Source organism: Protomyctophum bolini (genome assembly GCF_963924005.1).
Source record: "Protomyctophum bolini genome assembly, chromosome: 24".
NCBI classification, from domain to species: Eukaryota; Metazoa; Chordata; class Actinopteri; order Myctophiformes; family Myctophidae; genus Protomyctophum; species Protomyctophum bolini.
Window position 1 is genome coordinate 16,758,106 of NC_137885.1, and position 24,599 is coordinate 16,782,704.

The 24,599-nt window shown below is 43.7% G+C and overlaps 1 protein-coding gene across 8 annotated transcripts in view; it reads left to right on the forward strand.

Moving 5' to 3' along the window:
* Positions 1-345: 345 nt before the first annotated feature.
* The window catches only part of LOC308311995 (muscleblind-like protein 2a), a 102,077-nt gene continuing 77,823 nt past the window's right edge, over positions 346-24,599 (forward strand). For 7 of the 8 annotated variants that reach the window (XM_080758832.1, XM_080758836.1, XM_080758835.1 and 4 more), the window contains exon 1: positions 346-606. The gene's annotated coding sequence lies outside the window, so the exon portion shown is untranslated. Of the gene's footprint in view, positions 607-14,733; positions 15,046-24,599 lie in introns of all 8 variants that reach the window. The other variant, XM_080758833.1, reaches the window with a different exon arrangement.

Below are 24,599 nucleotides of genomic sequence, written 5' to 3' on the forward strand. Positions count from 1 at the left end.
TCTCCTCTCCTCCCCAACTCCCTCCTCGTTGCCCTTGGATCATCTGGACCGTACCACGTGTGTTTATTACAGACGGGGGTGGAGGAGTCATGTCGTACTTTACAATTAGTCCACCTGTGAGCGAATAGAATAACAAAAACAAATTAAATAATATTGTATTTAGTTGTGTGTCTGAGCTGGTTATAGCTTGAATTAATTAACAATACGCACATTTATAGATATTTATTAAAAACGGATACCCCTGCCATTTGCAAATTCCCCAAACTGTCAAACTCGCTTGTTGCTTCGCCGCTCTCCTGCAGTTCTGTTCTGCTCTTCCCAGCCTCAAAAAGTAGTTTAGCAGCAGAGAGAGCCACGTACGAGTCTCTCACCTGCCTCTCCTCTATTTACAAAACAAAACACACTTTTAACACTCATAACACTCACACTGGCGCGGGGAGAAACAAACAGAAACGACGACAAAAAAAAACAAAAACAAGAAGGGAAGAAAAGAAGCGGACGGCCAGCCAGAGAGGCTTCAGCGGGTGCTTGTTGGAAGGGTAGCCGGCTCTCGCGTCGCCTCACCCAGCTGCAGCTGGATGTGACAGGTCGCTCCGTCAGCAGCAGGTAAGAGCAACAAGCAGCAGGTAGCCTGCTGCCTGCCCTTTACTGTTTGGATGGGCATTGGTGGAAAGTAACTAAGTACATTTACTAAGGTACTGTACAGTAGTTTTACTTTAGTGGAATATGTCCAATTGTCAGTACTTTTACTTCTACTCTAGTACATCTCGAGGCAAAAACAATGTTTTTTTTTTTACTCCACTAGGAATCTTTAGAACTTGTACTTAGGCTACTAGTTACTTTGTAGATTTTTATATTTGTCACAAAACATACAGTAAACAGTCAGCCCCTGTACATTTCTGCCATTTGAAAATAGCAGGTGTTGCAAGCTCACTGTCCCTATGCAAGGCATTGAGCTTATTGCTATTTTCTAAAGATGTTATACATTTTGAAAACTTAATACCAATACTTTCGTATTTTTAGTACATTTTGAATCCGGACTTTTACTTGTAACAGAGTAATTCTACTGTATTGTAGTATTAATACTTTTACTTAAGTAAAACAAACTTAAGTCCACCACTGCACAAGCAGGTATAGGCATACTGATACTTCATGAATGGAGGGTTATCCTAGCATTTAGCATGCTGCTAACCCCCATAGGCTGTATAGCATGCATTGAGAGCTAGCCTGATATGCTAAAGTCTGGATGTGGCTTTGCCTGGGAAAAGGAACAGATCTACAAGCTATCAACATGTCATAGCTTGCAGCTTGTGCTTTTTGGTAGACATGTGAGTGGTTCATTGTTTTTCATCTGTGTGCATGAATCCAGCTAGGGATTACTTTGATAAATGGATGATACTGTGATCTCTTAATACTTCTCATCATAACAGACTGAATATAGTGGAATAATACACAAGTTATGATGTATGTCAAATGGAAGTATGAAGTATCAAATAATTTGAGTTGTAAAGTTAGGTGTAACCGTGTAAGAGTTGTACTTGAATGCTAGGCTTCTGGAGTTTTATAATAAGACCGACTTTATTTCGGATAAACTTTTTAATTCCAGATAAACCTTTGGTGCCGTCATGTGGGTCAATACATCATCATCATCATACTGTGTAGGCTACTTAGCGAGCTGCTTAAGGGAAAGTGCAACCACACTTGGGAGTTCCCAGAATTCTATTTAAAGTAATTATATTACTACTTGTCCATACCCAGTTGGGGATATTGACGATATTCCTTTTTCTTTCTTTTTGCTGAATGATGAATGAATGAATTTGGTGCATTGTGAGTACATTTAAGGAGTTCTGTCCTCTTATCATCTTTCCTTTGTCAGCAAAACCTACTTGAGTAGTATGTAGGTTTTGAGCACGGCATATTCATAGTCCAGTTTTCGGTGAAGAGGTTGAACCACTGTTGGTTAGTGAAAACAGAGAGATGTGCTGTGTGAGCCTCAAGTGTGTGGTGCTCATGTAGTTGTGGAGTAAAACGTACATTATTGGATCATGTACAGTATATAGTGGAGTTGTAATGTGCGTGAGTACTCAAATGCCCAATGTTCTGAGCACAGTACTTGAGTGAATGGACTTTTATGGACTATTATTATTATTATTATTATAGTACTCTTTAGTCTTCATCTTCACATAGTTGTGTGATGTAATTTCATCAGGTGACAGCACTGTCATCTGCATTATTTGCATCACATAACTGTCGTTAACTACGTTATTGTGTTCTGTGTTGTTGTCATATTATAGTAACCTGACCCGTCTGGTTAATAATAATAATATAGTACTTAAGTTGAGGAAACACACACAGACTTACAGTATATGTCGTCTATGTCGGGTGGAAAGTTGGAAACCTCATATTTCCAATACTGTGACCTTTCAGCGTTCAAAATTCTAAAATAGAAAAAGTAGCATATCTGCAAGCTCAAAACACGGCTGCTACTTTTGATGCGTTTGTGTGATGCTTTGTTGTGATCAAGTGGGGCGTTAATTACCAAAATAACAAACAAACAAATGAGTTAGAATATGGAGATAGGAGGTTTCTGCCAGACGGCAACAAAATGCTCTATTGACTCAACTGTTGAGTCATCAAATTATAAAGGGCAGCACTGTGTAAAACCGTACTACAATGTCTACAAATGCTACAAAATACAGTATACAAAAATCTTGATGAATAGACGATCTACAAGCTCACAATTTTTTTTTTTTGTGAGTTTGAAGATTGGCTATTTTCAGGGAATTCCCTGAAGAAGACCTACTCTGTCAAAATGTTGGATTCTTGTCAATAAATATACAGCATCGTGGCTACAAGTGTGCAGCCTTTTTCTTATTTTTCCTTGTTTACTGTCTTAGGCCAGCACCTCACCAACACTGGTGTGCTCCCTTTCCTGTCTTGTCTCCCTTTTGACTTATACCTGTCCATTTAAACTCTAGACGGGCCTGCCAATTTACAATTTACAATTTAGGCAATAGGCATTTAGCAGACGCTCTTAATCCAGAGCGATTTAAAACAAAAAAGCATGGGAATACATCACATAAAAAGCATTTATCATGAAACATGCGTAAACTAAGAAAGTAACAGATTAATATCTATATAATGAAACTATACATATAAACTATACAACTATACTATGCTATACATATGTACTATGACGTGCTATGACTACATACAATGCAATTATAGTGCTGTCTACATAACATGGTATAAGTCTGTATCAAATGCTATCTAAGGGGGTAGTAGGGTAAGTGCCCCAAAGTTATTCGTGCAGCCGCTTTAGGACGAGGTCGCTTCTCACCCTCAGGCGTCTTACTGGTATATAATAAATAAATAAAAGATAATTGATAGTTACAGCCCTAAATATGCACACTGGTTTGGTGAGAAGGAATTGTGGTAGAATTCTTTTCATATTGTGGCTTGTTGGGGCCTGATGATAGCTCTATTGTTTTGGTACAGTACATCGTGTCTTGTTTTCGGTACAGCCTGTCCTGTCCTTGGTGTCACTAGAGTATTTCGTACATTTTTGGGAAAGAAACAAAGTATTACATTTTTTTTTTGTATATTTAAGGAGTGCAATTAGCAGCAAAGGATAACAGATGAGTTTTAAGTTCAAAAGCCCCAATCCACTGGCACAACATGTTTTCAGATGGTGGCCAGATTCACGTTAATGTGATGGTCCTTGACGAGAGAAGGTTTGAGAAGCACTGATCTAATGTACTTCTCCCCATGAATTGAATGAACGGGTCAAAGCACAACCGCCACCTTGAAATGCTTTGACCCGTCGCCGATTGAGCGACCAGAATTGCTCGACACGTGATTGGAAATATAGGACACCGATTGAAAGGGACCTCATTCAGTGAAACCATAGTATGTGATTATTCCACCTGTGTCAGCTATGTATGAATGATGGTCTCATGATAGAGAGAGAGCATTCCTCCCCGGTAGCCATGGAAACCAGTTGACGGAGGCATTGGAACATGCCACGGACTGGTCAATAACGAAGGAACATCGTGTTAGCATTGATGTCTCTTATCTCTATATTTCAACTTTTTCCTCCTCATAAATTAGCGCCCTATACTTGATCATTCTACAGCAGTGTTTTCCAACCTTTTTCATGCCAAGGCCCATTATCTATTTGACATTTGAGCCACGGACCACCATTTGGTGAGATTTAGCCTCGCAGACCAAAAACAAAATGATATTTTTGGTATTGTTGGATACGATTTTGTCCATAGGTGATACCATAGGAGAGATAACAGGCAAACGTTGATCACATTAACGATTATTTTACGACATAATTAAATTGTGTAGACTTCTTGTAAAGTAATGCAGTTGATGTTTAACAAAAAATGAACTCTTGAGAGTGTAAAATGAAACCAAATGGGCCCGTAAATCTCAAGTGTTAAAGGGTCCATTTGGCCTCCGGACCACTGGTTGAAAGCCACTGTTCTACAGCGTCACACAAAGGCATCAAAAGTAGCGGATTCTGCGAGCTCGAAAGCTTGCAGATCTGCTGCTTTTGCATTTCTTCAATTTGAATCCTGAAAAGTAGCACCAAGAGGACATATGAGGTTTTTCCACCCGACGGAGACGATGTGCTCACTGCTCACGTCTTTGAAGTGAGCGTCTTGTTGTTTTTTTTTTCTCCCTCTGGACGTGTTGTTGTAATGATCTGCTCCGCTTGGGCTTGTTTTAGGTTTGAATGGGTGGTTTGGAGACTGCGGAGAAACCCGTAGATTCTGAACTCCGATAGTTCTTGCACCGGGAGCCTGAAAACAGACTTACAGAGACTGCTCCCCGATTTGTCGTTATGCCAATTGATTCCTCCCCACACACACATTTTTATGTTGGCACTGCACTAGACACACTAGTGCTGCACGATTATTTAAAAAAGGAAGAAAAAAAAAGTGAAAACAAGAAATTATCACAGTGATATTTGTCAGGTGAAAGAAGCGCTGGTTTCTTTATTTAGTAACGGACGCTTTAATCAACTGGCCGGTCTCAATCATAACATTACGTTACATAACATTGGGTGTCTCTAAAGATTTCTGTTACCGGCTTCCTGTTACCCGTTTCCTGGTCATGTGACCTGAATAACCAATACATGACAGCAGCGTGTGTGGCAGCCAATCAGGACTAGGTCCTCAGTATGACTCATGAACCGCAGCCTCACTCCCAACCTTCCGCCGTAGTCTGAAAACCCACCTCTTCAGACTCCATCATGGCCCGTAGCACTTGCCCTAGCCCCGACATTTTTATGTAGACTTGGATAGCATTTTATGTAGACTTTATATCCATTATATAGATATTCCACTGTTATGTTCCTCGCTTGCGTATGAGTCATGATAACTACTTTTTATGTATTGCCATGCTTTTTGTTCTTGCTTAATGTAAATCGCTCTGGATTAAGAGCGTCTGCTAAATGTCAAAATTGTTATGTTATGTACATTTCATGAGCTTTCACTAGTCATGTTTCACCTGACAAAAAAAGCAATCTAGATTCATACAACTATTCTAAATTTGAGCAAGAATCGTGCAGCACTCGTTGGCTGTCCATTTTTTTAAATTACTTGCTACAAAAGAGACTTTATGAGAGAGGTTTAATTCAAGCGCTTTGATGTCAGCCTAGGTGCCACATTTTTAACGTAGTAGTGTTCAGCAACTACAGACTAAAGACAATACATATTTTCAATGAATGAGAATCGTGTGAGAATCGTGATCAGATATAGTACTGTATAGGGTTTGGTGTAGAGAAGGAAAAAAAGAAGAGGGTCTATAGAGCCCTGAGGGGTTGGTCAACCAATTATATAGGGTTTAAGACTTAAGCCAATGCGATTATTACACTTTAGTGAATTCTGTTAATGGGTTTTCCATTATGAGTTGAACTGAACTTCTGTTAAATACAAGACAATCTCGAAGCATGCATCCCAGTCATTCCAAGAACCAGGGGTTCAGAAACTATTATATTTTCTCCCCCGCTCACAGTGGCAAGTGACTTCTCCTGTCACTTTCACCATTTTAGCCAAACAAGTGTGTGTGTGCGCACGTGCATGTTTACTTGTATTAATATACTTGTGAGGACCAAATGTCCCCACACGTAGAGTAGAATGTGAGAAATGGACATTTGTGAGTCAATGGCCAATGTGCATTAGCAATGTGGTCAACTCGACTGTCATTGCATGTCTGTCTATGTATTTATTTTTTCCCTGCCTTTGACGTAGAGCTATGCCAATTGGTCTTTTATAGTGCTTATGATCGATCAAGTTGTAATGCTACTCGCATGAGCATTGGGTTCCTACCACTCGCATGACTGAAGTAAAATGTGACAGAAGTAGCATGTGCTTAAATTCATATTTAGAAAATGTTTCAGACTTGGGGTCAAAAGTACTTCTTTTGTTAAATGACAAATTCCGCCGTCCCGAAATATTGCTGTCGTCCTCACAAATATAGTAATACAAACGTGTGTGTGTGTGTGTCTGTGTGTTTCAGAGAGAGTTTACGTGTTATTTCCAGTTTGCAGAAATGACAGCTGTAGCAGATAGCCAACCTACATCAGCAGTTGGCCGCTGGCCAATGCCGTATTATTATTATTATTATTATTATTATTATTATTATTATTATTATTTACTTTGCGTCATCTTAGCCCTCCACAGGGCTCCATGTGACAGACTCAAGAGTACAGCTGCTGTTTTATTTATTTAGTTATTTATTTATATATCTATTTATTTCACCAGAAGCCCAGCATCTCTTCCGCTTGATATTTGATTACAGCTTAACAGCAGGAAACTGCCTCTTCATTGATCTCTCTCTCACTCTCGTCTCGTTTCTCTGCCCTGGTGTCTTTTTTGTCCTTATAACCTGACCCTTGCACACTTCCCATGTTACGTTTTCTTTTGCATCTAAAGGTGCGTTCAGACTTTAATGGTTAGAGCGGAGCAGCCAATCATTGTCAGATTGGTCTTTTTGTATTTCTTCAGTTATTTGGCATCTGCCCTGTCCAATTGTTTTGTTTACAAACTGTGAAAGGCAAACCAAAATGTAATCTCTATGTCTATGTTCCGACGTTAAACGCCAAAAACACATCATTATTTGTAATAATGATGTGCTTAAAGTGAATGGCACAGCCACATCCAGTGGCAAATCGAGTGGCAAAGCAACATGCAAAGTGCGTTTAACATTGTTTAACGTTGTTTAATGTAATCAGAGAAGACTTTTCTGTTTGGATGCATGGGTTGTCAAGGCCAGAAAGTAGTTTTTCTCAGTAGGCATTCCTGCATAACTTCCTGGTTTGATGATGATGTCACGCGCATACCCTTTATTATTTGTATGACAGTGGAATCAGCCCAACCTGCGTGAGTTATACCATATAAGACACCATTTTACTAGGGTGTTTATATTCACATAATACATTCCATTACAGCTCAGAATTGTACGCTGTTCTTCAATTTAATTCCCTCTAATTAAAACAGAAGTAATGAAATTAGCAGAGCTTGCGTCTAACGTCTAATTTCTCTTTTGAGTCTTGAACTCTATCCTTTATAACTCTATGGTCAAACCAGACGGAGAGCCCAGTTGTTCGGGGGGGTCAAACCAGACGAGCCTAACGGTGAGAGCCGAGGAGAGGGAGGAAGGAAATGGCTCTGCTTGTTGTTTTGTCCACCAGGCTTTTGTTTGTTTTCCTGTCGAACAAATCCATTTAGGAGGCCTGCTATCTGCGGCCTGCCGGTGGACATTAGCTACGACCACGGCTCAAATACGCTTATTGACGTTGACGTGGCCTGAGCGATGCCAGGGTTCTTGGAGAAAAAGTGCAAATCTATTCATTTTTTTTATTATGATATACTGTATATCATATACATTTATATTTCTAGAACATTTAACTAATACAAAATACACATAAAGCTAACTTTGTTTTGTTTAACCACTTAAAAAACATATTCAAAACATTTAAAAAATAGCCGGTTTAACAATTGGGCCACTGATGGCCAAGTGATTAAGGCGCGTACCATAGCTATTTTCAAATGATTTACTGTATATGCATTTGAAAACTTGAAATGGGACATTTCTGCACAATGAGTACTTTTACTTTTGGTACTTTAATTACATTATGAATATGATGCCAATACTTTTGTACTTTTACTCAAGTGCATTTTGAATTTCTGACTTTTACTTGCAACAGAGTAGTTCTATATCACAGTATTGATACATTTACTTAAAGGAACACTTTTCAACGTATTGTATCTTCATATAATTGGTCCTCAGTTTATGATAAAATTCATAAATGTAACACAATTTTTATTATCGTGAGAACGATGGCTTCCATTATCACATTGCAACTTTTCAGGAATAGAAAGCCTGCAGTTTCTATATTAGCTTAGATTCCCCATCGATGATGTCTGTGGTGGACGGATTTCTGAACTGCCCACAGCCCTCCTATGAGACACAGACCGAGTAGTGGCCTTTTATCATGAACATTTGTCAAGGTAGCTTGAAAAGTGGGGAAGTGGTCCTTTAAGTCAAAACACTTGAGTATTTTTTTCTACCTCTGCAAATAGGTCATCACAGCGGCCTGGCCTGGATTATAACAATGACTGTCCCGGATGAGTCATGGTCTAATATGTACTCCTATAGGCCATGAATGGAAGTTTGTTCCACAACGCGATAAGCAAGCCGCCCTGCGTTTTCACCGGTAATAGCAGGGCACATAATTTGGCCTTCCACATGTGCACCCACTGCCCCGAATGAATCATAGCCATTCTAGCGCAGTAGGTTCCCAAAGTGGGGTCCGGGGACCCCACTTTGTACAAATGGAAACAAATGGACCCTGATGGGTCCATTTGGTTCCATTTGTACACTCTCAGAGTTAAATTAACAATGATTTTACAGTATAAATCAGGGTCCCAGAGATAGAAATGCCATTAAATGGGGGTCTGTAGACTAATAATGCATGTCAAACTGGGGGTCCTTGAAATTAAACGGGTTGAGAATCACTGCAAAAGCCGTAAAAATATTCTCATATGGGGGTCCCTGGTATATCTTTTCAAATGGAGGTCTGCGGGCTAATTCGTTTCAATTTGGGGGTCCTTGACATGAAAAATCTTGGGAACCATTGCTCTAGCGGTTCTCAAGCTGTGGGCCTGGGGCCCACTAGTGGCCCGTGAGGATATTGCAAGAGGGCCCCCAAAGTATTGGCCGAACACAAAGATTTTAATGGTAATATAAAACAACGTCAACTGTAACATGTAACTTTTCTCTTCTACCTTGGATTTGAACACGGCTTGCTAAGATTTCCATGGTTGCGCTAATGGAGCCTGCCTGCTTGCTTGCTCAGGGGAGAAATTGAATGTTCACCGGCGGGTAAAAGAATCATGTCAGATGATCCCGTGTCTATGTGAGACATGACCTTTGACGCCATTGAAATGTCTCGGATGGAAGAGCAGGGAGACAAAATACAACCAACCACCCCAATTGTATGAGTTCTATTGTATTCCCCCGAGCAGTGGGAATTCCCTTTGGCTTAGTGGTTAAGATGTTGGCTTTCGTAAAACAAAAACAAAAAAACAAGCTAAGATGACTAAAACTAAGGCTAAAATATATCGACAATTTCGTCAACAAATATAACCTAGACTAAAATGTTAGAGAGGAACTATAGTGGAAAGACTATGCCTACGACTAAATCAAAATGAGCTGTCAAAATCAACCCTGGTGGCCCTTCAGGTGCAGCCGTAAGGTGACACGTCCATTAAGGACAAAGGCCCCCCCTCTCGCCCCCCCCCCCCCATGTTCCAGGCATAAAATGGTGACTTGTAGGTCACCAGAGACTGTGGCATTTCACTACAGCTGGCCTGACACCAATCCAGAAGACGTTAGTGACGTTAACCCATGTATTAAGACCTGATGCCGATATACAATGTCTTTTAAATAGTTTTTATGAATAAATAACTAACAAATAAACAAAATGTATAGGTGGTTTGATTGATTGATTGAATAGTATCTTAGACAGCAACAAGCAACAAGAGTACAGTCCAGAAGGCAATAGGGATAGCGGCACTGAAAAAAGTCCTTGCGGTCTAGTTTCCATGAAATCAAAGAACAATAACAACATAATTCAATATCATAGCCAAAAGAAATGTTGCTCAAACCTTTTCATGTCAAGGACCCCCAAAATGATATGCGTTTGGTCGCTGACCCCCATCTCAAAATATTTTGTTCCAGAGACCCCCCAGAACTGTTCACAATTTTTTTATTGCCAATGTATAAAACATATGGTTACAGTGCTTCACATTTAATTCTAAAATGACTGTTCTTAAATTAATAGTTTTGTTTTGTGGTGACATGTAAAGTCTGCATTGTGTGTTTGTGTGTTATGTGGTCAGGGGGTCACCTGTATGTGTGTTGAGTGGAACATGGACAGAGAAGAGACAGACAGACACAGAGAGAGAGAGCAAGACTTACACAGAGAGAGAGAGAGAGAGAGAGATGATGACAGACATGGAGAAATTGAGAGATAGAAAGAGAGAGAGCAAGACAAAGAAGAACAGACGGACAGACAGACACAGAGAGAGAACAGAGAGCAAGACTTAAAGAGAGAGAGAGAGAGAGAGAGAGAGAGAGAGAGATGATGACAGACATGGAGAAATAGAGAGAGAGACAGACAGACAGACAGACAGACAGAAGGGCATACAGCTGTTCTATTGAGCGTGGATCAAAGATGGCGTGTGGTGGTACAGTAGCAGTGACTCATGACTCATCATCATCAGTAGTGTGAGTGACGCCTCACGGCAGCGGGGCTGCCAGCGTGGAGCCTCCATCGACGTCACCATGCAGAGGTGATGAGAATAACATACTGTACCTGCTCACTGAACCCACTGTACTGACTAGGGCTCACGCTGTCACCATTGCAAATTAAACCCATTCTGACCTGAGATCAGATTCTATAAATGTCTTCTACATCCTGACAGTTTTCTGAAAAAGCTGTGTTTCTATGTCAGTCGTTCTTCCATTTGTCAAAAATAGCAGATCTACAAGCTCATAGCGCGCCACCGAGCGGCGCGCTACGAGCTGTTAGGTCTGCTATTTTTCAATAGCTAAAGCATAACACAATGCTGACACCAAATGGGGTTCCCGCCCAAAATGGGTTAAGCTGACGATTAATTGTTCGCTTTCCTTATTGTGTGCGTTTGCAGTGAACAATAGAACGTTAAAAATTGTAATTTGTATTTCTGTTTGCCTTTTAGGCTTCGTATAATCACAAATTGCACAGGGCAGATATGACAAATTACTTAAATTTACAAAGAAATCACAGACATTTTTGAGACATTGTTGGAAATGTGTGGAGACTTTTCAACATAGAAATGATTGACAATTATGCAAAACGAATTGTGACTATATCTCAAATAATTGCGATTAGGCGATTATGTAATAATAAGTGACATGAACAGTTTACTGGTTCATTCTCATGCATAAACGTTCATCACATATTTTGGATGGATTCCTTCCTTCCGTACGGCTGTGTAGTGTGTCTGTGTAGTGTGTGTGTAGTGTGTCTGTGTAGTGTGTGTGTAGTGTGTAGTGTGTGCCGCAGTCTAATTTTAATTCACCCAAAGACATACATTTTGTATACGGCATGCAGTCCTTCATGGACCATAGCGCAGTGGTTTTCAACCCTTTTCATATATCTAGACCTGTGAGGGTCCATTTGGTTTGTTGCGAATTCAGTGAGCACTTACTATGAGACCTAGCAGATCATGTCTGTCTGTGCGTGCGTGCGTGTGTCCCCCCTTTGTGCCCATATATGGAGCTGAGTGATTTGTTTGTGATTGATGCAACACACTCCATATTTGGACGTATAGCTGCTTTGGGGACTCCTTATATGGTTATGGCTGAGTCATGGTGACATTAGACTTAAATAATAACTTAAAAATAAATCTTAAAAGAACCCAAATATGTACGAGCTGCGTTCGCTTCCCGCGTTTGCGCGTCTTACTGGTATTTAAGATCGATAAGGATCCCTTGGTTGAGAACCATTGATATTGATAAAGCCAGTAAAAGTATTGGTAAGGTTATTGATAAAGCCAGTAAAACTGTAAAAGTAAGTAAAATAACTTTACTTGAGTACTTCCAATTTCCAGTACTTTTACTTCTACTCCACTACATCTGAGACAAAATATTTTAATTTTAGTCCACTACAATTATTGAAAAACTTTAATTACTAACTTACTAGTTACTTTGAAAATAGCCGATCTACAAGCTCACAACGCATTGTGAGCTTGTAGATTGGCTATTTTCTAAATATTTTAATACATTTGAATTGAATTTGATTCTGCATAATGACTACGGTACTTTTACTTGTGTTACTTTAAGTACATGTTGATACCAATATATTGTACTCACGTAAATGTTGAATTCCGAACTTTTACTACAACCAAGTATTTTTTAATTGCAGTAGGCCTATTGATACTTTTACTTAAGTAAAACAATGGAGTGCTTTTTCCACCATTGGTGGTGGCGGATCCTGTCATTTATAGCGTTTTTCACAGACTTCACTCTTCACTTTTTGCCTACAAGATTGATGGAGTTGAAATGTTTTCGAAATATTTGTGAGCTACCGTATGCAAACAGCTGATGTGCATAATGAATAATGCATTGCATTTTTAGTTTTTAGTTTTTAGTTTACCTTTTCCAAGTGCTCAAATGGCTTTACAATGGTTCATTGATTCATACGGAACAGTCCACGCCAGCGTCCTCACTTCCCACATTCACACACCAATGGTGGCAACCCCTGGAGGTACAGTAGCGTTGTCCCGATCAGATCAAATCTGGGCCGTCATCACGTCATTTTAACTTATGTTTTACTTGAAACCTTTCCTTCCTTTTTGTTTAAGTCACAGGAATACATGGGGAGAGAGATAGGAAGCGCTCTGACCACACTGCAGACGGATATATCTGGTGACTCGTGTTGTGTTCACAGCGAACTAAAGATGGTTCCATCTCCACTCAAAATGCAAAAGTTTCTGACGAGCCGAAATCATTTGGGCACTACAGCACCGAAACAGCGGTAAAATATATATGAATGGGCCCTTAGACATGTAGACAGGAGGAGCCGGGGTCAATGGACGACCTGCTCTACCTCCTGAGACATAGTGGTCAAAATATATATTTTTTAAGGTAATTCCTTTTTGCTTTTATGCCTGTTGTTATTATTGATGGGACCGTATAGGCTGACAGGAAATGGGGAGTGACACGCTAAGAGCAAAGGCCCTCGGGATCGGGACTCCATCCCGCAACGCATGCGTCAGGCTTCATTGTTTAGCCTAATGTAGGTGCCCGGACTGTCCAGGTCCAGTCATCTCATCTTGACTCAATATAAAGTGGTTCTGCTGCATGGGGACCCCACTCTGAGGACCACCCATCTGTATAAGTACGCAGACGTGGGTGGGTGGTCCCACGGAGGAAGACCAATGTCCTCATGGACAGACGTGGGTGGGTGGTCCCACGGAGGAAGACCAATGTCCTCATGGACAGACGTGGGTGGGTGGTCGGTCCCACGGAGGAAGACCAATGTCCTCATGGACAGACGTGGGTGGGTGGTCCCACGGAGGAAGACCAATGTCCTCATGGACAGACGTGGGTGGGTGGTCCCACGGAGGAAAACCAATGTCCTCATGGACAGACGTGGGTGGGTGGTCCCACGGAGGAAGACCAATGTCCTCATGGACAGACGTGGGTGGGTGGTCCCACGGAGGAAGACCAATGTCCTCATGGACAGACGTGGGTGGGTGGTCCCACGGAGGAAGACCAATGTCCTCATGGACAGACGTGGGTGGGTGGTCCCACGGAGGAAGACCAATGTCCTCATGGACAGACGTGGGTGGGTGGTCCCACGGAGGAAGACCAATGTCCTCATGGACAGACGTGGGTGGGTGGTCCCACGGAGGAAGACCAATGTCCTCATGGACAGACGTGGGTGGGTGGTCCCACGGAGGAAGACCAATGTCCTCATGGACAGACGTGGGTGGGTGGTCCCACGGAGGAAGACCAATGTCCTCATGGACAGACGTGGGTGGGTGGTCCCACGGAGGAAGACCAATGTCCTCATGGACAGATGTGGGTGGGTGGTCCCACGGAGGAAGACCAATGTCCTCCACCCCGTGTCCCTCTCTCTCTCTCTCTCTCTCTCTCTCTCTCTCTCTCTCTTCAATATGAGCATTCAGTGGCCATCTCTGTAATCCCCCCCACCCACCCCACACACACACACACACACACACACACACACACACACACACACAGAACCATCACTCATCTCTTCTTCTGAGCCAATATGGGACCCCCATTGGTCCATACAGTGTGTGTGTGTGTGTGTGTGTTCGGGGGGACCTTTGTGTCATACAGAGAGACCGGCGGTGGGTTTAGGGAAAGGGGGTGGGGGGATTTTTGGGGAAGGGGAGGTAGGGGGGGGGGGTTAGGCACGGGTGGGAGTGCAGGGGAGGGGAGGGAGGGAGCGATGGAAGATAGTTGGAGCCGACACTCCTCTCTCTCGCTTCCTGCCTCGCTCGCTCGCTCCGCAGCGTGGCACAGAGAGAGAGAGAGAGAGCTAGCCAGTGAGAGAGAGAGAGAGTAAATCCCTGTCTAGGCAGTGTAACAGGGGGCCACCCTCTCTCTCTCTCTCTCTCTCTCTCTCCCTGGCTGCAGCGAGCAGAGCAAAGCCCTCGGCAGCAGAGCCGGCAGAGCAGCGTGGAATGACAACAGTTCACATGGTCATTAACTCTGTGAGCTCGCTCGCCGTTGAGGAAGAAGGAAGACGAGGCAGGCTCCGCCGCTATACTCTTGCCGTCCGTCGGTTCGTTCCGCCATCCGTCCACTGTCGCGCTGCCCCCCCTCCTCCCCCCCCTGCGCGGCCGCGCCGAAGCACCTGGCTTTACCGTGCTCTCAGCGTACCGGGACGCTAGACAGACGGAGACAGACGGAAGACGTGACAAAGCTGCGGGAGCCACGCTTAACGAGGTGGGGATGGAACCGGTTTGTCTGTCTGTCTGTTTTGTTTTTTGATTGTTTCCCCCCCTCTTTTCCTCTCTCTCTCCTTCACTTTTTTTTGGGGGGGGGGGGGGGGGTTTGCTGCAGTGTGCCTGCATACCAGCATGGATGGGTACAGAGAGAGAGAGGGGGAGTGGGAGGCTGGGGGGAGAGAAGAGAGAGAGAAAAGAGGGGGCAGAATATTTGATCTATGTGTGAGAGAGAGAGAGAGAGAAGGTGAGGGACTAGAACAAGAGAGAGAGCAAGGAGAGAGGGCAGAATATTTTATCTGTGTGTGATGAGAGGGCGAGAGAGAGAGAGAGAGAGAGACCGAGACAGAAATGGAGAGAGAGAGAGGGGGACTGGAAAATGGGAGAGAGAGCAAATAAAAAAGGAGATAGACAGACAGACAGTGTGTGTGTGTGGGTGAACAAGCATGGGGTAGCTTGCAGCCAGCCAGCCAGTCCAGCATAGCACAGCTTGCCTCTGCCCCTCGCTGCAGTTCCTATCAGTGCCGTTATTTAATTTAACGGACTTTCTCCTTCTCTCTTCTCTACGACCGGAGAGATAGCGTTCAACCCCGCCACCGGCCACGTCTCCCTGCCGGGGAGCAGAATTATCGGGGGGGCTACGCTTTTCTTTTTTTTTAGCCCACGTCTCATATCTGCTGCCATTTAGCCCCCCTGGTTTTTTAGAAGTCACAAGTACACAAGGTCCTTTTTAATGCAAGGCCCTCTTCCTTTGAAAAGCCACGAGTTTAGACCCGTGGAAATGGTACGCTGGTGGTTGTGCTGTTGGTGTTAGCAAGGGCGGTTGGCAAGTTGTTGGTTGTTTTGTGTGTGTGTGGGTTTTTTTTTAACCGCATTGTAGAAGTTGGTGGAAGTGCTGAATCATTTGGCTCCTGCATGGTCGAGTAGCTACTGTAGGAATGAGCGGAATTGTTCCATTTAGCAGTGGGGGGGAAGTAACCGAGTGCATTACTTACTGTCCTAAAGTACAATTACAAGTACAATTTTTAGGTGTTTACTTTACTACAATTTCCAATCATTTTACTTCTACTCCACTACATCTCACTTCCAGATATTGTACTTTTTACTCCACTGCATTTATTTGCAAACTTTAGTTACTAGTAAAGGTGGTTGAACACTGGACGCGTTTTTCAGGAAACCGATGGAGAAACGCAGCTAGAAATCCAAAAAACGCGCTCAGTGTGTGGGGACCTTTACTTTGTAGATTTTGATTATTATTACAAACCATACATTAAACACTTCAGCCCATATACATTTCATAGGGCCATATACATTTGAAAATAGCCGATCTACAAGCTCGCAATTCGCTGTGGCATTTTAAAACTTGTAATGAGACATTGTGCACGATGATGCTGGAATCCAGTCCACCTCTTTGTTATCTCCACCTGGAATTAACCCATCATCATCATTATCATCATGATGGAAGTCCTCCTCGTGTGTTTAGAGACTTTGTACCCTCGCAGAGGACAACCTTGTTTTGGGGTTTCAGTGCCACGACGGAAAACGCCGCCACACTCACCCTCGAGCTTCTGAAGTAGTCGAGGAACGAGAGAGAGAGAGAGAGAGAGAGGGAGGTGGGCGCACAGCCTCATTCTTTGTAATGAAAGGGGGGCCTATATTCCGACCGTGTAGGCAGCCAGGGCGGGTGGCCTATGTACGGCGAGGGAGCCGTGCAAGGCCATGGCACACATGGGCCATTTGGGTCACGGCGGTTTAGCTAAGGCTATTATGACATGGGACACTCCGTATCTGCTGACTGGGCGAAATGCCTCTCTCTCTCTCTGCCCCTGCCCTCCACGGTAGCTTAGTCCTGCTATAAGTGATACTCTCTCTCTCTCTCTCTCCCTCCCTCTCTCTCTCTGTCTCACCCCATCGGCATCGCTCTCCACTCCCACGTCCTTGTTGCTAATGCATGGCATTGATATTGAACCCGAAGGAGACGCGCGTTGCGCGCGGCTTATGCCAAAGACACTTCCGTTCCATAAGCATCCTGGTGTTCAAGGTGTTCCGTATAGTGTTTAGGCCTTGTGTGCCTCGACTTGAGGTGCAATTGGGATATTAGGATATTATAGCAGCATTAATGATAATAGTAAGCATAATATACAAGAACAACATTTGGGGGGAAAAAGGGAACAATCAAGAAAGTAAGAAAAAGTGTTGGTAGTATTAACCATTTAAACTCTGTATCATATAACCTCATATGTCCAAAACCGTTGCTTTTTTCTGATTATTATAATTTTTTCTAAAACAACGAAATGGTGAAAGTAGTAGACGCGCACGACGCCTCTCACTGCGAGCTTGTAGCTCTGCTATTTCCACCGCTTGGCCTTAATGCATATCAAACTGGACGTAACTATAATAATAACCTTGCTCTCGTAGCCCTCTGGAAAGAAAGCGTAAGTATAGGGGGAATGTTTGCTAAAGTGAAGCACGGTGGGGTAGGTCATGTTCTTCTATAGTGAAGGAGAAACATTTCAATAAACGCACCGCTCGCTGGACGAACTGCTCATTTTTCCATTATCGTGCCCCAGCCCCCTCCCCCGGCCCCCTCTGCACAATGTGCCTTCTCTCTGCCACAGTGTCCTCGGAATACACACACACACACACACACACACACACACACGCGCACACACACACACACACACACACTTGCATTACTGTACTTTTGAGGACGTACGTGTTTTGGAACAAAGTTTGTGGATTGCTCTAATGGCACCTTCTTCAAAGGAGAGTCACAACTGTATCCATTTGTAAGTCATAGATTGAACAAATGGCCAAAAACAGGGGCATTTTGAACTTCATCTAAAGCTGACCTCTATGACTAATCTGAAGCTACCTCTAAAATGCATTTCTCTTGTATTTGCCTGTGGGGCCATTTTGGTCAAGTATATAGTATTAGTGATGGGAGTACATGCACGCACGCACACCCCACACGTGTTCTCCGACGACGGCTATGTAAATGACCTCGGAGGAGTAGGATAGGCCGGTACAAACCATTTTTGTTTCCATAAATCCATTTCCATAAATGGATGGAAATTCATTCAAACAAACAGGTAGCCTCATTCATTTGCCAGTTCCCGTTTAACGGACGTTTGTTTGTGCTTCTGGTGGCGCATTTGGCTGGCCTACAGCACCTGGGCTGGCTGCTGGTGGAGGAAGAAAGGGACCTTTTAACCCATTTAGGCCTGAGATCACATTCTAAAAATGTCTTCTACATCCTGACAGTTTTCTGAAAAAGCTATGTTTCTATGTCAGTCGTTCTTCGATTTTTCAAAAATAGCAGACCTGCTATGAGCTTGTAGTTGTTATTTCACTCTAAGGTATATTAACGACATAGTTCAATGTTGAAAATGAGTGGCATTCCCCTTTTAAGTCCAGCATGATAAGCCCAGTAAGAGAGTGGCGACACTAGCGTTTGCTCCCATTGTAACAATCATGGAATGCGGACGTGCTCATTCTATCTCAATGGGGATAGTTCCAGCCACATAGGAGCAATATTTGGAACTATAGCCCCATAGGCAGCCGCTTTGCGGCGAGATCAAAGCGTGTCGCTACTCTCCTACTATAAGCCCAGACAGTCCCCGTTGCACCAGTGAGAGCACCTGGGTTTTGGCCTGGGTAAACACTGCTGCCACAGGGCTTTATAACACCACCAATGGAAAGTGCGTTGCCTTATCTGCACCGCTGAACAAACACAAGCACCCGGGGGCCGAGATAAACGCCCCACCTTATGTGCTCTGTTCGCACGTCGTCTGTGTGTGTGTGTGTGTGTGTGTGTGTGTCTCTCGTCGGGGCCCCCAAAAACACTGCAGATGTTTTCGCAAGCTCATAACGTGTCGCGAGCGTGTCGCATAGGTCTGCTGATTTTGAACATTTGAGACAGTGTTGTTTTTGGCAGAAAATGTATATTTTTTCATAGTCTCTTGAAACATTTTCATTAAAGTTTCAGTCACATTTTAGTCACCTGGAATGTTCAGTCTAGTTTTTGTTAAATATCATGAATCTACAGTTGATTTAGTCGACTAAAATGTATTTTGGCAGGCCTTGATGCCGTCGTAATGGCAGATTTTACACCGATCTACAAGCTCAAGCTTGTAGATCTGCTATTTTCAGCATGCAACCAAGTGTAAAATGACTTATACTGGATCTCTTGTCCACTATAGTCCCTAACATTTTAGTCTAGTTTTTATTTGTTGACAAAATCGACAGTATATTTACCGGTAGTCATCATTTTCGTCACCGTAGCTTAGTTTTCATTCAGTTTCCATTTAGTTTTTCGTCTGTGGAAAAAAAGGTAGTCGACGAACACTTTTCGTCATAGTTTTAGCCGACGAACACAACACCGATTTGAGATGAACGCTAGCTGCTGTGGTCGAGCAGCCAGCCAGACAGACAGACAGACAGACAGACAGCCAGCCCTCAGATAACCATGGATAATGGGATACATACGGTGGCGTTCAGAGGTCAAAGCACTGACTTTCACTTCAGACGACCCTTCTCCTTCCCCACCTCCCCCTTCCTCCAGTCTGCTGACTCTCTCGTTCAGTGGGGGGAGGAAGTACTCCTATTAATACACTGCTTCCCAAACAGTGGCTCGGGACCCATCGGTGCGTCACAGACCGCTTTTTGTATGGGTCACGACTCAAGTTCAAATACCATTTTCTTTTCCTCTATTTAAAATAGAAAAACTATCTTTAACCCATTTAGGCCTGTTTTCTGAAAAACCTATGTTTCTAGAGTATATCAGTAAAGACCCCCAAAAATCGTGTGCAATTGGCCACCGACCACCAACTGAAAATATGTAGTTCCAGGGACCCCCCCGGAGGCAAAGGTTTGAGTTAAAAACGTTCGCTCTGAAAGAATATACAGTATATTCATAGATTTGCGCCACATTTTCACGATTAAAAAAAATAGCAGATCTACAAGCTCGTAGATCTGCTATTTTTCAATAGCTAAAGTATAACATAATGCTTGAAACACCAAAAGGTGTTCCCGCCCCCAAAATGGTTTTATTCGTATCCAGGATTTCAGCTTTAAGGATTAACTTAATTTCACTGTGAGCGTTGACAACCTTTCAGTAAATAAATCAAATCGTTCAGGGCCAAGTTAGCTTGATATAAGTTCCATCGGGGTGTTTCTAGACAGGCTTCTATGTACTGTACTATGCTGGTCTTTCACAAGCAATCTAGATGACCCCGTTTTGTGTGTGTGTGTGTGTTTTTTTTATCATGGAATCAGGTGTTTTTATCTCTGTGGAATGCTAAGCCCCCCCAGGCACGGCTTCCCAGTCCTTTCCATCCCGTGGAGAGATGTGGTGGGGGGCAGGGAGCTTAATAATCTCCGCAGGTCACAAGATGGGGCCCCCTCCCTCCCCCCCCCCCCTTTTCTACCTGAGTGTACCATCTGTCCCAACCCCCCACACCGCCACCCCCTCCAAAATGTACGGTATACAGGGCTGACGTGGTTAATGTATGTTTTGTAATAACAACCAAAATCTACAAAGTAACTACCGGTAGTAACGAAAGTTGTCAAATATGAATGTAGTGGAGGAAAATGTGCAATATTTGTCACGAGCAGTTTTTGTGTTGTAAGCGAATCTACCGTGGTTTCTTTCCACCACAGTTGCATCAGGAGATCTAGGACTGCTGAGCTCGGCGAACCCCAGGCCCGTAAGGCCTTCGGAAGCTCTCTCTCTCCCTGCGTGATAGTGATCTGCTAAGCTAAAACTAAATCAAGTCAGACTCTCCACAGAGGGCCTTATTAAGCTGCTCTTAAATCAAAGAGCATCTCTTGTTGACTCTTGACTCTGACGGCGTTTAACATTTCCCACGCCGCTGATATTTAAGGCTGACCCAAAGAATTTCAACATTTAAAGCTTTGTTCAATGGCACGCAATTCGAACATTCTTCAAAATAGCTGATCTACAGGCCCACAACAAATTGGACCATGACATGTTGAGACCTTGTAGATCTGCTACCCTTCAAAGCCATGTGCTTGAGCTCCACAACTCATGAATCACTGACTCATTATTGAATCCCTGTGAGCCATATATACTGTATAATATATACTTCATCATCTAAATATAAATAAGTCTCTGTGTGTACGTCTGTAATCCACGTAACTTGAGAACCGTTCGCCCCACCTACTTCAAATTCGACACACGTGTTCCACACCCCCACAGGGAGTGCAGGGCCCGGTGTCGAGTCGGTCGGACCCACGGTTATCCAGAATAGCCACAAAACACCTCTGCCCGGGCCACAGCTGACATCACGAGGCCTCTGCCCGGGCCACAGCTGACATCACAAGGCCTCTGCCCGGGCCACAGCTGACATCACAAGGCCTCTGCCCGGGCCACAGCTGACATCACAAGGCCTCTGCCCGGGCCACAGCTGACATCATTCTGACATCTGCATAGACTCCATATTTGGACATGCCCGACAAAGAACTCCATATATGGACATAAAAGGGGATACCGCTGACATCAAGTGCCCACCGGGCACTGGCCCCCGGGCCCTGCCCCGGCTCCCACGGGCACTGGCCCCCCGGGCACTGGCCCCCCGGGCCCTGCCCAGGCTCCCACGGGCACCGCTCTAGTATGACAAATTGAGGAAACGGCCGATGTGCAAGCTCAACAAGTGCGTCGTGACGCGACCTGTTGTGAGTTAGCAGATCGTCTATTTCCGCCGCAGTATACAATAGGCCTTAAAAGTGAAGCAGTTCATCACTTTAAAACGCTTTTTTACAGAGGCAAACCCCCCCCCCCCCATCTCTCGTCCCAAAACAATGCGAACCACGTAGGCCACAGCTCGTCCAATCGTGTCCAAATTAGACCCTCCCCCCACCCCCCCGACGCGCTGTAATAAAGTAGGCTAGCCAGACTGCGCGGGGCCTGGCTCGATGCGTCTAAAAATACGCTGGGATTAATTGTGAAAGGTCAGATCCGACATGATTCCTACCTGACTGACGGTTCCGCTCGCGATTGACTCTTTCCCCTTGGGGAGACGGTGTGAAATTAAATCCCGCCTTGGAGAGCTGGGTGTGGGGAGGAGGAGGAGGATGAGAAGGAGGCGAGTGAACCCAGCTCTCATCTCATTTCACGTGATCAGCAGTAAAGTGGAACGATATGATTAGCTAGACAATGGCCCCGGCTCACAGGCTTACACCCGCGTAGGAACCTGCTGCTGCCCGCTTTGAGGGGAAGCCTCTTTCTGACACAAGTGGCTGAGCGGCTTCATATACGTGCAGACACTGTTGCTAGAGATGTACCAATACTATAGTGTTGTTGTCGTCGAGTCAACCTAAATCAGCCCAAACCACACCAAAGGGTTGGGTCGGGACAAAACGTCTTTTTAAGGTCAACCACACCAATGCAACTCCTCCATTGGTGTGGTTTACCTTAACCCATTTAGGACTAAGGCCGATTCTAAAGACGTCTTATATAAAAACGACAAAACATGTATGTTGCTATATACCGCACATATTATACTGTACCAAAATGGGTTCCCGTCCTGAAGGGATAGGGTTACAAAAAGGTATTGTCTGTACAGGAGTTCAGTACAGTAGGCCTATAACAATTACAGTATAGTTCCACCGCTCACTTCACACAGGTGTGATTTTTTCCTTCTCATTTTGATAGGTACAGAAAGCTCTCTGAGAGCAGCCAGGCGAGTCAGCTGCACTCCGTTACTTAAATAGTTACTGTCTATATAAGCGCCAGACTGCTAGCTCTCTTATAATGTTAATGTGAATGGGCTCCTCATAATATGGGTATAGTACATTTATTTCATTGCACTGTAGTGACTCATGTCTCGAGTGGACTTGGTGGGGGAAGAGTCCAGAGTCCCTTGGTCCGAGATCGAGTCACGACCGAGTCAAATTATGCGCGAGAACGAGTAAATGAAAATACGGACGCGAGACCGAGACCGGACTACAAAGTAACTAGTAACTAAAAAGGTCTCAAATAATTGTAGAGGAAGGAGGGGGAAAGTACAATATTTGCCTCTGAGATGTATAGTGGAGTAGAAGTGAAAGTATAGAAAAATTGGAAATACTCCAGTAAAGTTAAGTACTCGAGTACATACCCATAGTTACTTTACACACCACTGCAAATTCAGAGACGCCAGGTGGATCCTCCGAGGCTAGAGAAGACATTTAAGATTCGTTAAGTGGCCTGAAGCCTGAAAGCACCCCGTTTCCACCCCCCGCCCCTCTTCCCTATAAGTCTCTGCCAGGAGCCGAGTGGCTGCACATCGGAGTGACGGCTGACTATGGCTCTGTTTTTTTTTTTTTTACCGCACGGACTGACTGAAGTCATGCAAAAAGGGTTTTGGCGCTTCCCTAACGGCCTAGTGCAGCCAGTTCTGACGAGGCAAGTCCGCGCTCGTCCCTGTTTTAACTGCGAGCGGAGCACGTCATATGCCATGCCATTTAGAGCTCACGCAACCTGCTTTCAACCTTTTGGTGTCCCTACTTTGGCATGTCGGTATATCCAGTGGTGGAAAGCAACTATAAGTACATTTACTTAAGTACTGTACTTGAGTACAATAATTATTTTCAATTATTTTGAGGTACCCTACTTTACTAAACTAGGGTATATTTTAAGTTTCTAATTCTACTGCACTACATCTCGGAGGCAAATATTGTACTTTTACTCCACTACATTTATTTGAAACTGTGGATAGATGTTAGTTAGTTAGTTAGTTTCATTTATTGTCCACGTGTGGAAATTCATCTTCGGTCTCAAACAGTAAAAAACAAACGGTTGCAACAACACTTAACACAATTATTTTCACATGGCAAAAAAGTGCAGGACAACAGTGGCAGATACATTGGAAAAACAAACAAATCTAGCGAGACATGGTATAATTTAGTGCCTTAATGGCATTTGGTATGAAATATATTTTTTTAAATGTTACGGTTAGCTCTTGGTACTTTGTACCGTCTACCAGAGGGAAGTAGTTCGAACTCCCTGCAGAGTGGATGAGAGGGGTCGTTTGCTATCTTGATAGCTTTTTTACGAAGTACCTCCTTGTAGATACAGCCTAATTGTTGCTGTCTCTTCCCAATTATTTTTGAGGCTAGGTTTACTATTCGCTGCAGCTTGCTTCTTCCTTTTACATTTAGATTGCCAAACCACATTGCCATGTTAAAAGTCAAGATTCCCTCTATCAGGTTTTTATAGACTGTTTCCATAATATGCTTGCTCACTCTGAAGGAGTTGAGCTTGCGTAGTAGGTGGAGGCGTTGGTTTAAAAAATCTGGTCAGTATTTTCACTGAAATTGAGTTTGCTGTCAATATATGTGCCTAGGTATTTAAAAGTGTCTACTACCTCCACTATTTGTCCACCAATTGTAATGGACTGCACAGGTTCCTTTTCATGAATGACAAGTTCTTTTGTTTTTGTCACATTGATCCCTAAGGAGCTTTTATCGCACCAGTTCTGAAGAGATAACACATGTGCTCTGTATGCTTCCTCCCCCACTGTGTCCCCCTTCTTCAGTAAGGCAACCAGGGCC